The sequence below is a fragment of the Macaca mulatta genome, chromosome 4, assembly GCF_049350105.2.
Source record: "Macaca mulatta isolate MMU2019108-1 chromosome 4, T2T-MMU8v2.0, whole genome shotgun sequence".
NCBI classification, from domain to species: Eukaryota; Metazoa; Chordata; class Mammalia; order Primates; family Cercopithecidae; genus Macaca; species Macaca mulatta.
Genome location: NC_133409.1, coordinates 159,976,762 through 159,990,870, shown reverse-complemented (window position 1 = coordinate 159,990,870; position 14,109 = coordinate 159,976,762).

The following is a 14,109-nucleotide window of genomic DNA, read 5'->3' as shown; positions in this document are numbered from 1 at the left end:
TACCTGTGAGTTGGGTGATCCTTTTCTCGTAAGATCCCAAGATAAACTTGGAGCTACCAGACCTGTTAGAAAGGGACATTCTTTACTGACCACAGGTTAGGAACTTTCTACAGGGACTGTTTAGACAAGGTATGAGGCAGGCCATTTATCCTCATGGAGTATTTACCGGCTCTGCAATTTGAGATTGACTCCTTAAGGGGAAGCATACCCTTCCAGTCAAAGTCTTGATAAAACAACTAGATTTTCCAACTGCATCCTGTTGCAAAAGACAAATGGATTCTTGGCTGGGCACGGTGGCTCACACCTGTAATCACAGCGCTTTGGGAGGCTGAGGTGGGCTGATCACCTGAGGTCAGGAGTTTGAGACCAGCCTGACCAACATGGTGAAACTGTCTCTACTAAAAATACAAAAAAAAATTAGCCAGACATGGTGGCAGGCACCTGTAATCCCAGCTACTTGGGAGGCTGAGGCAGGAGAATTGCTTGAACCCAGGAGGTAGAGGTTGCAGTGAGCTGAGATTGTGCCATTGCACTCCGGCCTGGGCAACAAGAGTGAAACTCCATCTCAAAAATAAATAAATAAATAAATACAAAGAAAAAAAATGGATTCTTATTGCACTGATGCAAACAACCATATTGCCATAAGTTAAGAGTACTCACAGATAGTTTCCAAATTCTAGAGGAACCAGGAAGAGAGAAACAAACATCTCCAAATTTTGTACACAGTAGTATACCTTACTCTATTATTAAAGGCCATAAATAGTTCAAAATAATTTTTCTTGACTCTGAAAAACAAAACAAAGATCAGCAATATTTCAAACAAAAGTCAAAAAGGCTGCGTCAGCTTTCTGAGTGCAGTCCATTTAGTTAATTCTTGTTTTGCTTGATATTCTCGAACATTTCAGTTCTTCATGAGTCTTGGACATTTTTTATCTATTCCAATGCTACAATCTTCAAAACTATTAGAAACCTGCACTTGAAAACACCTGTTAAAGTCTTATAACTTGATTATAATCTATCTTTTAAGAAGGAACAAAGCAAGACAACAATTGTCTGTGAATGACAAAATTTCCAGGGTAGTTACAGTTAAAAACCTGACTGACAAAGAAGTTTAGTTATCTCTGTGGTTTACAATAACTTTAACCTTAATTATGATTGACAGTATATACTGAGACATTACAATTTTAGAAATCCCATGCAATTTTGGAACATATATTAGTATTATTCACCAAAATATAACTTAATGAAGATTGGACATCATTTTGGCAATACCATGTGACTAAACATATCAAATAATCTTATTTACCTCTTCTCTGGATGTGTCCGGGCCCTCTGAACCATCCAGAAAGCCACGCATCAGGAAAGGCAATTTTAAAACTTAAAGTTTGATTTTGGGAGGCCTGTTAAATGTTAGAGGGTTAAAACACTTGATGTTATAAAATAGAATTCCAGGTTGCCATAAATTATTTATTTTGCCAAAATGATGACTCAAAAGGCAAAAACCTTTCACTAGCCTTTACTATTACATGAAAATGTTATTCAAAGTCAAATTTTTCCCTTGCATTAGTTTATTAATGCTAAACCATATTTTGATGAAACCTCATAGAAAATTCCATCTAATCTTAACCAATTTGACCATGAGGTGAAATCTTTAAAAATCCTTTATAACACCTTTTGCTAAAGGGCAGATTAGCATCTGAAGACAACCTTGCTGTGCTTTTATTTCAATGCTCAATTTATGAAAAGACCATATAATACCGTTTTGAATTTAATGTTTACACATTTTTTGCAAGATTAATTTTTACAATCTTACTACAGCTTGCTTAAACCTCTAGCTTTATCTTACCAAATTTAACAGAATTCCTCATCCCTTGGCAAAATTTACATTTCCATGCTTTCTTATGATCTTTTACTAAAAAATACATTTTACTGTTTTTATATAACTTGTATGTAAAACTTTAATGATCTCAAATACATGATAGAATCTTAACTCTTAGCAACTTTTACTTTTGGTGAAAAACCTGGTTAGTAAGCAATTTTAATTATGTACCAGGTGTGGAGCCTAGGACTCAGACAGAAGTGTAGATAAGGTCTCTTTCCAGCATCCAAGCCTTACCTATCTGTAAAGCAGGGAGTATAAAAACTTGGAACATTTAGCAAACCTAGTGTCTAAGTTTTATGATTTCGACAACCTATTTGCATTTTGACAACACTTGCACTTTACTTAAGGCTATTTTTATTTCTTAAAAATTAAAGTCATGTGAACTAAACAATATTTAAGCACTTATTTTTCCTTAAGCCAATCAATTCGATCTCTTTATAGACATTACACACAACACATACATAGTGACACAGACAGAAGATTCAGCACTTGTAAGATATTTTATTTGCCAGTTTCTTAACTGGATTACTGGCTTCAGGGTGGAGACCTTGGAGCAACAAGGCCAGGATAGCATGCATTTTTAGGGCCTAATAAGCAAGCAGAACTGAAGGCAAAGATAGATCCCCAAAATTAAGGGTGCCATTTTATATTGGATCTTGGATCCCCAAAAGGAGAGAGATACTATGCGAGAAGACAGTGCAGTGCTTCTACCATGCATTTCATTGCAAGGCATCCGAAAGCCAATTGTCTTATTTTGTACGCAGGCCATTCTCCATGGGAGTCTCATCTCTTAGTTAAGGGTGGAGATATTTCCATATCTTTTAGGTGACCAACAACAATCTTCTCTGATTCAAATGTGCAGAGGTAAGCATTCCTCCATAACTACTATTAGCCATCACTTAAAATATATTTCCTACCTAGTTATTACACTACAAAACTCTCTCATTATGTGAGGTAATTTGATACCCCCAAACTCAAAACTGTCAGATAACACAATGCAAAACAGAACAGAGCCTTTGATTTTGAGAGGGAACCATCTGCTTTTAATTCCTGAGGTTTCAAGAGGAAAACAGAGGTTTTTTTCTCCCAAGGAGTCCCAGGCTACCAGAAGTTATCTTAGGGCCTCTCCTGTGTGCATTAAGAGTAGAAAGAGAGAAAAAAATGGAGGAAAATAATTCAGTCAGCTGAAAAGAAAAAAAAAATTGTTTTCAGAAAAAAACATTTTTTCAGAAAAACAAGATCCAAGAAGAGAAAAATATAAAGGCCATTTAAATATGCCCATAACTTGAATACTTACTTTTAATTAAGCTGACAACTTCCTTTTTTTTTTTTTTTGAAATGGAATTTCACTCTTGCTGCCCAGGCTGGAGTGTAGTGGCATGATCTAAACTCACTGCAACCTCTGCCTCCCGGATTCAAGCGATTCTCCTGCCTCAGCCCTCCTGAGTAGCTGGGATTACATGTATGTGCCACCACATCCAGCAAATGTTTGTATTATTAGTAGAGACAGGGTTTCACCATGTTGGTCAGGCTGATCTCGAACTCCTGACCTCAGGTGATCCACGTCCCTTGGCCTCCCAAAGTGCTGCTATTACAGGCATGAGTCACCACGCCTGGCCAAAGCTGAGAACTCTTTAAGAAAATCCTTTTAAATCCCTTGTTACTCAACTTTAGCCATGCCAAGCAGTTCAGATTTTCAGCTTTTGAACTTTACAAAAAGTAATTTCACAGGTGAAACCAACAAGCCTTAATTAGGTTATGACTTAACTGTGAATGTACATGGGAGAATGTATGTCTTCTCCCATAGTATCTCTCTCCTTTTGGGGATCCAAAATCCAGTATAAAATAGCACCCTTAATTTTGGGGATCTGTCTTTGCCTTCAGCTCTGCCTGCTTATTAGGCCCTAAAAAAGGTATTTTCAAAGGAGTGATAAGCAGGTTTTGAAACCGTTATTGCAAAATTGTGACTGAGACAATGAAAGAGATCTGACCCAACCAACTCCATTTTGTTTCCAGCCCCCTAGCTGACCTTGTCTATCCCTGGGCATAGGCTAAAACAACTTTGGGAGGAGCCTGGTTTACAGTTTATAGTCTAAAAAAAAAAAGATGACCGTAGTCCCTTCCTAAGATATGAAGATATGCTTCCCTCTTTCCTAGGGACAAGACCAAGAAACTAGCCATAAGATTAGAAACCATGGCTTAGGAGTCATGCACCTGGATGCTACAAGATTTTGACCCTTCTCTAAAGCTCCCAAGATCAGGGCTTAAGATATTTCTTAAACTCTGCCCTTGATGGTTCAGCTGGCACCACCCAGATTGATAAACTGGCTTATCTGATTTTATGGCCTCCACCCAGGAACTGACTTAGCACAAGAATACATCCACCATTGTAAAATGGTGGAGATTAAAACAAAGTATTACCACGTGGTTACAGAGTACGTTTCCAAGGACATGAATCAAGATGGAGGCCTGTAGCCAACCTTGTTAACTGACCATTTTGTTGAGCTGGCTTGAACAACAGGCTTATGGGGTCCTATACCTGTATCCTAACCTAAAGTACCCTTTCTTTTCAGAGAATCATATGGAAAGACACACAAAGTACACCAGATTGGCTACAGCTTAAGACCATCCTCACAAATCCTCTTTCATTAACTAAAACTTAAGAATATAAACAATAATCCTTATCATCCCTTTTACTGGTTTGCGCAGGGAGAGAGAAGCCAAAAGCTTGACTATTAAATTTTTTTTTTACCTTTTTGCTGGCATGTCAGGCTTCTGGGTTCCCTTCCCCCTAACTCAACTCTAAGCCAAGCATTTTAAGGTTTGGGTAAATTAACTTTTCCCAGGTTGGAAGAACATTATAAAAGAGCCATTTTAAACTGTGAAAGATGGAAAAATACCACAGAAAAGTCTAGGGGTTCCAATTAGGGTTGTCAAGAAGTACAACCTCTCTTCCTATTGGGAAACAGGAGACATGTTGCTCATCTCCAAAATTCTCTGCTGCCTGCAGAGCTGCCTGTTTTTCAGCCGCAGTTAGGATTTGGCTTAGGAGCAGTCTAACATCCCTTCATGAGAGGTCAAACACCTGAGGTAAATTTTAGAAACCTGTCATATACCTATCAGGGTCATTAGAAAATTGCTCTAAATCTCCCTTTATTTGTCTAAGGTACTGTAATGAGAAGGGAACCTGAGGGAGCCCTGAAAAAGGGGCTAACTGGAAGTTGCTTCTCTAACTTTGGAGAATCATTCTCCATAGGCCCGCCTGATATGACTACTAAAAGAGATGGGTTGATTTTGTAATTCCTGCAAAAGGTCTAGTAAGAAGGCCATGCCCTTGCGCAAAAGAAAATGAGCCACTTTTTCTTTAAATTCTTAGGGTCAAAGGAGTCCCTGAGCTTCAGGATACACTCCAGAGGGTTGCAAGCTAAAGATGATCTGTTACCTATCTAGAAAGAGAAGCAAGAAATAGGCATTCCTTTAGTCTCTTTCCTTTTGTCGTGACCCAGGGTGGACAGGAAGACAATGGGGGCGTCCCCCCTGCTGTTTTCCCTCCACGGTTCCTGAGTCATGGCACCTTGTTGAGTGTGCCATCCATGGTTGCAGGCATGACCCCCAGCCATGGAACCAGAGAAACTAAGTGATTAGGATGAGTCACACTCACCCATGTGGTTCTAGTCCTGTACCTGTAATTTCCTGTGATTTCCTTTTAACTTCCTAGACTTGTGTGACTTATCTGGCTCCCCAAAATATGTGTCTTAGGAGAGACTATGTGACAGTTGCAATTCCCTCCTTAATGGAGGAAGTGTGCTGGTTTGAACTCTATACCCTGCTATTATGGCCTGTGCTAAAGTGTCTACCCTTAGAGAATGGTTCTGGTTAACTTCTAAACTTAAAATCCCTTTACTAATTAAGTATTATTTAAATTGGAGGCAGAATAGGTACCTTAAAAATATAGGGACCAAATGACTGTTTTTCTGCTGATGAGACAATATCAAGACTAAAATTTGGTTCTGGCGGCCATTTTAGGTAGAGTTTTCTTGTTCACAGAAGCAGTATAAAGCTTGAGTTCTACTAGAGGGGCACAAAAAGGGAGAATTCAGAATCTAGAGTGTTTTGGTAAAGGGCAGAAAATGTGCCTCACTGAGAAGGTCCCCATTCCATTAGGTGGCATTGTTGACCTTGAAATGCCAAGTGTTCTCCAGACTAAGGGCAGAGTGACCTTGACATGCCATGTGCTCTACATACCAAGGGCAGTGAGAGACCTGGAAATGCTATGTGCTCTCCAGACCAAGAACAGAGAGTGACGCTCACTATGTGTGTGTGTGAGGGGGAACTCTGTTTCTAGAAAATCATAAAAACACTTTCCCTTGGGTTATATCCCCAGTTACCATGACATTTCCTGACCTTGCCAAACAAGAATACTTTCCTGAACTATAAAACTTTCCACACATTGCATACACACAGAAGATAAGAGATATGGTGGCCATGTACAGGAAAGGAGGAAATTACAATAGAAAAGTTGAAGATCCTGTTGCTAACACCCCATCGGATGGTTAAAGGCTGGGTCAGTCCAGAAGCCTTTGGGTAACACCGGGGGATAGGCCCAGCCAGAAATCCTCAGTTGCTCCAAAACGTCTTCCAGCCCCATGTGACAGCTAAGTCCTCTGTGAAAGGAAGCTGGTTCAAACATAGGCAACATGCCCAGCAACCCATGGGTGCTGGGGGATTCTCCATATTCTCCCCAGTAAGCCTGTCCCCCAAGTCTTGTAAGGCTGGTGTCCATGCTAATCATTATTAAATGGCTGAAGGGGGCCCAGTATTTGGTTTGATTTGGTTCTAAAATGGAGGCCAAGAGCCCTGAAATAAAAGACAGAGATGGAGTCTGCTTCTCTACTGACTCTTTCAATGCATGTTGTACCTGGGTATCCTTGACAAGCCCCCAGTATGAAGTGGTTACACTGTCTGGTGTATATACACTGGGGTTCGTCATCTCTTGCCAGGAAAATTTAGGACACAGATACACAAGAGGAGTTTAGGAGGGGAGGTTTAATAGGCAGAAGAGAAGAGAAAGAGAAACAGCTCTCTCTACATAGAGAGAGGGGTCTCCGAGCAGAAAAGACTGGCAGGCAGCAGATGTGCTGGATTTTATAGTCAGGTTTGGGAAGGCAGTGTCTGATTTACGTAAGGCTCACAGATTGGTTCAGGCAGGTATGACATTTACATAGTGCATGGGGAAGGCTGGCTTCCCCACCCTAATCTTATTATGCAAATGAACTTTCCCATTGACCCACACCACCTAATTGTACACATGGCTGATAAAGAGAAGGGGAGATGAGGTCACCATTTTGAACGTGATTGGCGCAACTGCCGGCATCTACGTCTGCAACTTGATTTTACAGGCCACTCTTTGCTAGAAAAGAAAATGATTTGGGGCTGCTTTTCATTAAAACGAAAACCTTACCGAGAACTTCTGTACCCCTCTCAGTATCTGCCTAAGTAATTTCTTCTTAACTCCTGTATTGTTACCAGCCATTAGGAAAATGCAAATTAAAACTACAATGAGGAACCACCACACACCAATTAGAATACCTAAAATTAAAAATCTGACTAAATCAAGAATTGTAGAGCAATTAGAAACATTTTATGTTCCTAGTAGGAATGCAAAATTGTATTATCAGTTTGGTAAACATTTTTGCTACTTTCCTATAGAGCTATACAGACATTTTCCTTAACCTAGCAATCCCACTCTTAGATATTGACTCAAGAAAAATGAAACATATGTTTATACAAAGACTTGTACTCTAATGTTCAAAGTAGCTTTATAGCCTAAGTGGAAATAACCCAAGAGCACACCAACTGGTGAATAGATAAGTAAACACTACTATGTTGATATAATGGAATACTACTCAGCAACAAAAAGAAATAAGCTACTGATGCTATGCAACAAAGTAGACGCCTCTTAAAAGCATTATGCTGAGAAAGAAGCCAGACAAAAGTGATTACGCAGTCAATGACTCTATCTAAAAGACATTTTAGAAAGTAAAACTATAGTGAAAGAAAGCAGATAAATTTTCAAATGGCTAAAGGTGGGGTAGGTATAGGAGATTAACTCTGAAGGGGCAAAGAGAATCTTTTGGGGTGATGGAAATATTCCACATCATGTTTCTGGTATGTTTACTTGATTAAGTGTATTTGCCCAAACTCATTGAATTGTAACCTTTAAATTTGGTGAATTTTATTATATGTAAATCATACATCAACAGCTCTGATTAAAAATAATAGAATTCCAAGATTGTCAAAGAAATATCCTAAGGTAGTAAGTGGCAAAACAATACTAATATAGAGAAAAGAAAATTTCCGAAGAGTAGATTTATATCCTGAATTATTTCTCCAAGGATCAATGACTTAGAATAGCTTAAAGAACTACCTGTTTTAAAGGTATGTGAATTTTAATGGGAGAACTCTATTTGAATTCAGGTAAGAGGGGTGTGTGTGGGGGGGGGGGGGGGCTGGAGAGCTGTAAAGGCTGTGAATCATGGAGCAAGTTGCTATAAAGGGTGGAGACCAAAGCCTCCTTGTACAGTTGTCTCAAGGGAGTCAATGAAGAAAGGATGAACTTCATCCTGACTCTAGGAGACACATTGTCAAGAGTCTGGTCAGGTAGGTTCCTTGGGAAGGCTGGCTGGATTTGCAGCATTGCTTTGAAAACTCTTTGCTTATAAATGCTCCCTGTTTGCATGCAGTAATTCACTGCCCTGAGTTAACATACCCCGTGTGTAAGAGTCTCTCCTCGGCGGAGCTTGCAGTGAGCTGAGATCCGGCCACTGCACTCCAGCCTGGGCAACAAAGCGAGACTCCGTCTCAAAAACAAAAACAAAAACAAACAAACAAAAAAAGAGTCTCTCCTCAAGAATAGAAAGGGTGCAGATTTGCTGCTAATATGCAAAGTATTTCATTTAGTAATGGCTTTCAGTAGGCCATTTAAAGCTCTCCTACTGTTATAGTAATAGATCGGATCTATAAATTGTTTGCGAACAGTCAATGTTTGTACTAAATACAATCAAATGGCAATACACCTCTAAAGTAAACAAATGAGTTCTTATTCTGTGCAATTTTCTCCAAACAAAATTAATCTTACCACCATTTCCTGCTGCAAGTAATCTGGAAATGACATTTTATCCCAATCTACTTGGAGGCTTTCTGAGAATACCAGAGGTTCCCTGGATTCCCTGCCTGTTCCTTGCCTCCTTAGCAGACAAAGAGGCCTTGGTTTCCACACTTTGACTTATGGTAGACCATCCTTGCTCCGTGATAGAGTACATCCCTTTTTTGCTCCTGAAAGCAATGGGTGCTCACAATTTTACTTTGGACCCAGAGAACAAGCAGAAGTGGGAAAGGCATGGTAATGAAATAATAGAGCTGGTGGTTGGAATGTTTGTTCATTTTCCCAGTGAACTGTGACCTGATCAGTTGTATTTATTTGCCAGATACAACAAGATGCAAGTGATGAGACAGTTTAAGAATTGTTAAAAGTAGCTGAGATACACAATGACTGACGCTGGTCCTATTATTTTCTCTTCCAGAAATCAGGATGCAGATCAGAGTTTTGGTAGCAACCTAGAATTTGTACATATTTGTATTTCATTTCATTATTACTCCCCACAAACATGTCCTAATTTCTCCAGACTTGATTATCTCCTCCACCACACCTATCTTTTCCCATAAAAAAATCCAACAAATGAACACAAATAAAAATACCCCTTCTTGGTAAACTGTATACAATAGAGTCTTTTTTCAGTTTGTTAATCAATATAGGTAACATGTAGCTATATTTAGCTAATTGTTTCAGAAAGGATTGCCATGGGACATGCAAGACTTTATATTAGCATGACAGTATTCATCTGGAAAATATTTAATCACCTCCACATAACTTTTGCCTTCTGCCACTTGTTTGGCCCTATCAGAGTGGTTGCAGATGAAAGAAAAATAAAAATTCTACAAATTCACAGTCATCCCTGTGTATCTGAGGGATATTGACTCCAGGACCCCCTGGATACCACAAATCAAGGGTCTTAGATAAAATTGCTTAGTATATGCACGAACATCCTCAGGTCTACATTACTTATAATGCCTAATACAGTGTAAGTGCTGTGTAAATGGTTGTTAAATTGTAATTTTTGTTTGTATTATTCCTATTGTCATATTGTTATTTTTTTTTTCCTGCAAATATCTTTGATCCATGGTTGTCTGAATCAGCAGATATGGAACTTGTGAATGCAGAAGCCATCTAAGCACAATTACTATAAACTTTTATTTCCCTTCAGAGACTTACAAGGCCTTACAAGGTCTTATAAGGGGAAGGGGGCAATCCCTTGCTCTGTTTTAATTCAGAAGGTCTTTTGAAATCTTCTGTAGCTTCCAGGCTAAACAATCAGTATTTGGGAAAAATATTCTAATGGTGTAATCACAGAGTCATGGAATTTTACAGCATGTAGAGACCATCAAAATCAAATCCAACCCCAGACAATTGAGATTTAAGGAATTTTAATGAATTTATTCTTGAACATGTGGCTTGTGCCAAAGTCTATAATTTATTATTATATTATTATTATTATTATACTTTAAGTTCTGGGGTACATGTGCATAACGTGCAGGTTTGTTACATAGGTATGTATGTGCCATGGTGGTTTGCTGCACCCATAAACTCATCACTTACATTAGATATTTCTTCTAATGCTATCCCTCACCCAGTCCCGACCCCAGGACAGGCCTCAGTGTGTGATGTTCTCCTCCCTGTGTCCATGTGTTCTCATTGTTCAACTGCCACTTATGAGTGAGAACATGCAGTGTTTGTTTTTCTCTTCTTGTGTTACTGTGCTGAGAATGATGGTTTCCAAATTCATCCATGTCCCTGCAAATGACATGAACTCATCCTTTTTTATGGCTGCATAGTATTCCATTGTGTATATGTGTCACATTTTCTTTATCCAGTCTATAATTGATGGGCATTTCGGTTGGTTCCCAGACTTTGCTATTGTAAACAGTGTTGCAATAAACATTCGTGTGCATGTGTCTTTATAGCGGAATGATTTATAATCCTTTGGGTATATACCCAGTAATGGGATGGCTGGGTCAAATGATATTACTAGTTTTAGATCCTTTAGGAGTTGCCAAACTGCCTTCCACAATGGTTGAACTAATTTAAACTCCCACCAACCGTGTAAAAGTGTTCCTATTTGTCCACATCCTCTCCAGAATCTGTTGTTTCCTGACTTTTTAATGATCACCATTCTAACTGGCATGAGACAGTATCTCACTGTGGTTTTGATTTGCATTTCTCTAATGACCAGTGATGATGAGCATTTTTTAATAAGTTTGTTATGCATAACAAATGCATAAATGTCTTCTTTTGAGAAGTGTCTGTTCATATCCTTTGCCCACTTTTTGATGGGGTTGCTTTTTTTTGTAAATTGGTTTAAGTTCTTTATAGATTTTGGATATTAGCTCTTTGTTAAATGGATAGATTGCAAAAATTTTCTCCCATTCTCTATGTTGTGTGCTCACTCTGATGACAGTTTCTTTTGCAGTGCAGAAGCTCTTTAGTTTAATTATATCCCATTTGTCTATTTTGGATTTTGTTGCCATTGCTTTTTGTGTTTTAGTCATGAACTATTCGCCCATGCCTATGTTCTGAATGGTATTGCCTAGGTTTATGGGTTTAGGTCTTACATTTAAGTCTTAAATTCACCTTGAGTTAATTTTTGTATAAGGTTTAAGGAAGGGATTCAGTTTCAGCTTTCTGCATATGACTAGCCAGTTTTCTCAGCACCATTTATTAAATAGGGAATCCTTTCCCCATTGGTTGTTTTTGTCATGTTTGTCAAAGATCAGATGGTTGTAGACGTGTGGTGCTATTTCTGAGGCTTCTGTTCTGTTCCATTGGTCTGTATATCTGTTTTAGTACCAGTAATATGCTGTTTTGGTTACTGTAGCCTTGTAGTATAGTTTGAAGTCAGGTAGTGTGATGCCTCCAGCTTTGTTCTTTTTGTTTAGGATTGTCTTGGCTATGCAGGCTCATTTTTGGTTCCACATGAAATGTAAAGTATTTTTTCCAATTCTGTGAAGAAAGTCAGTGGTAGCTTGATAAGGATAGCATTGAACCTCTAAATTACTTTGGGCAGTATGGCCATTTTCACATTATTGATTCTTCCTATCCATGAGCATGGAATGTTCTTCCATTTGTTTGTGTCCTCTTTTATTTCATTGAGCAGTGGTTTGTAGTTCTTCTTGAAGAGGTCCTTCACATCCCTTTTAAGTGGTATTCCTTGGTATTTTATTCTCTTTTTAGCAATTGTGAATGGGAGTTCACTCATGATTTGGCTCTCTGTCTGTTATTGGTGTATAGGAATGCTTGTGATTTTTGCACATTGATTTTGTATCCTGAGACCTTGCTGAAGTTGCTTATCAGCTTAAGGAGATTCGGGGCTGAGATGAAGGGGTTTTCTAAAGGTACAATAATATCATCTGCAAACAGAGACAATTTGACTTCCTCTTTTCCTAATTGAATACCCTTTCTTTCTCTTGCCTGATTGCCCTGGCTAGAACTTCCAACACTATGTTGAATAGGAGTGGTAACAGAGGGCATGCTTGTCTTGTGCCAGTTTTCAAAGTGAATGCTTCCAGTTTCCATTCAGTATGATATTGATTGTGGGTTTGTCATAAATAGCAATTATTGTTTTGAGATACATTCCATCAATGCCTAATTTATTGAGAGTTTTTAGCATGAAAAGCTGTTGAATTTTGTCAAAGGCCTTTTCTGCATCTATTAAGATAATCATGTGATTTTTGTTATTGGTTCTGTTTATCGGATGGATTATGTTTACTGATTTGCATATGTTGAACCAGCCTTGCATCCCAGGGATGAAGCTGACCTGATTGTGCTTTTTGATGTGCTGCTGGATTTGCCAATATTTTATTGAAGATTTTTGCATCAATATTCATCAGGGATATTGGCCTAAAATTTTCTGTTTTTGTTGTGTATCTGCCAGATTTTGGTATAAAGATGATGCTGTCCTTATAACATGAGTTAGAGAGGATTCTCTTTTTTTTTTTTTTCTATTAATTGGAATAGTTTCAAAAGGAATGGTACCAGCTCCTCTTTGTACCTCTGCTAGAATTTGGCTGTGAATCCGTCTTGTCCTGGACATTTTTTGGTTGGTAGGCTATTAATTATTGCCTCAATTTCAGAACCTGTTATTGGTCTATTAATAGATTTGACTTCTTCCTGGTTTAGTCTTGGGAGGTTGTATGTGTCCAGGAAGTTATCCATTTCTTCTAGATTTTCTAGTTTATTTGTGTAGAGGTGTTTATAGTATTCTCTGATGGTAGTTTGTATTTCTGTGGGATCAGCGGTGATATACCCTTTATCATTTTTTATTGCATCTATTTGATTCTCCTCTCTTTTCTTATTAGTCTGCCTAGCAGTCTATTTTGTTGGTCTTTTCAAAAAACCAGCTCCTGGATTCATTGATTTTTTGAAGGTTTTTTGTGTCTCTATCTCCTTCAGTTCTGCTCTGATCTTAGTTACTTCTTTTTTTCTGCTAGCATTTGAATTTGTTTGCTCTTGCTTACTTCTCTGGTTCTTTTAGTTGTGATATTATTGTGTCTGTTTTAGATCTTTCCTGCTTTCTCTTGTGGGTATTTAATGCTATCAATTTCCCTCTAAACATTGCTTTAAATGTGTCCCAGAGGTTCCAGTACGTTGTGTCTTTGTTCTCGTTGGTTTCAAAGAACATCTATATTTCTGCCTTAATTTTGTTATTTACCCAGTAGTCATTCAGGAGCAGGTTGTTCAGTTACTATGTAGTTGTGAGGTTTTGAGTGAGTTTCTTAATTCTGAGTGCTAATTTGGCTGCACTGTGGTCTGAGAGACAGTCTGTTGTAATTTCTCTTCTTTTACATTTTCTGAAGAGTGTTTTATTCCAATTATGTGGTCAATTTTAGAATAAGTGTGATGTGGTGCTGAGAAGAATGTATATTCTGTTAATTTGAGGTGGAGAGTTCTGTAGATGTCTATTAGGTCTGCTTGGTCCAGAGCTGAGTTCAAGTCCTGGATATCCTTGTTAATTTTCTGTCTTGTTGATCTAATATTGACAGTGGGGCATTAAAGTCTCTTACTATTATTGTGTGAGAGTCTAAGTCTCTCTGTAGTTCTCTAAGAACTTGCT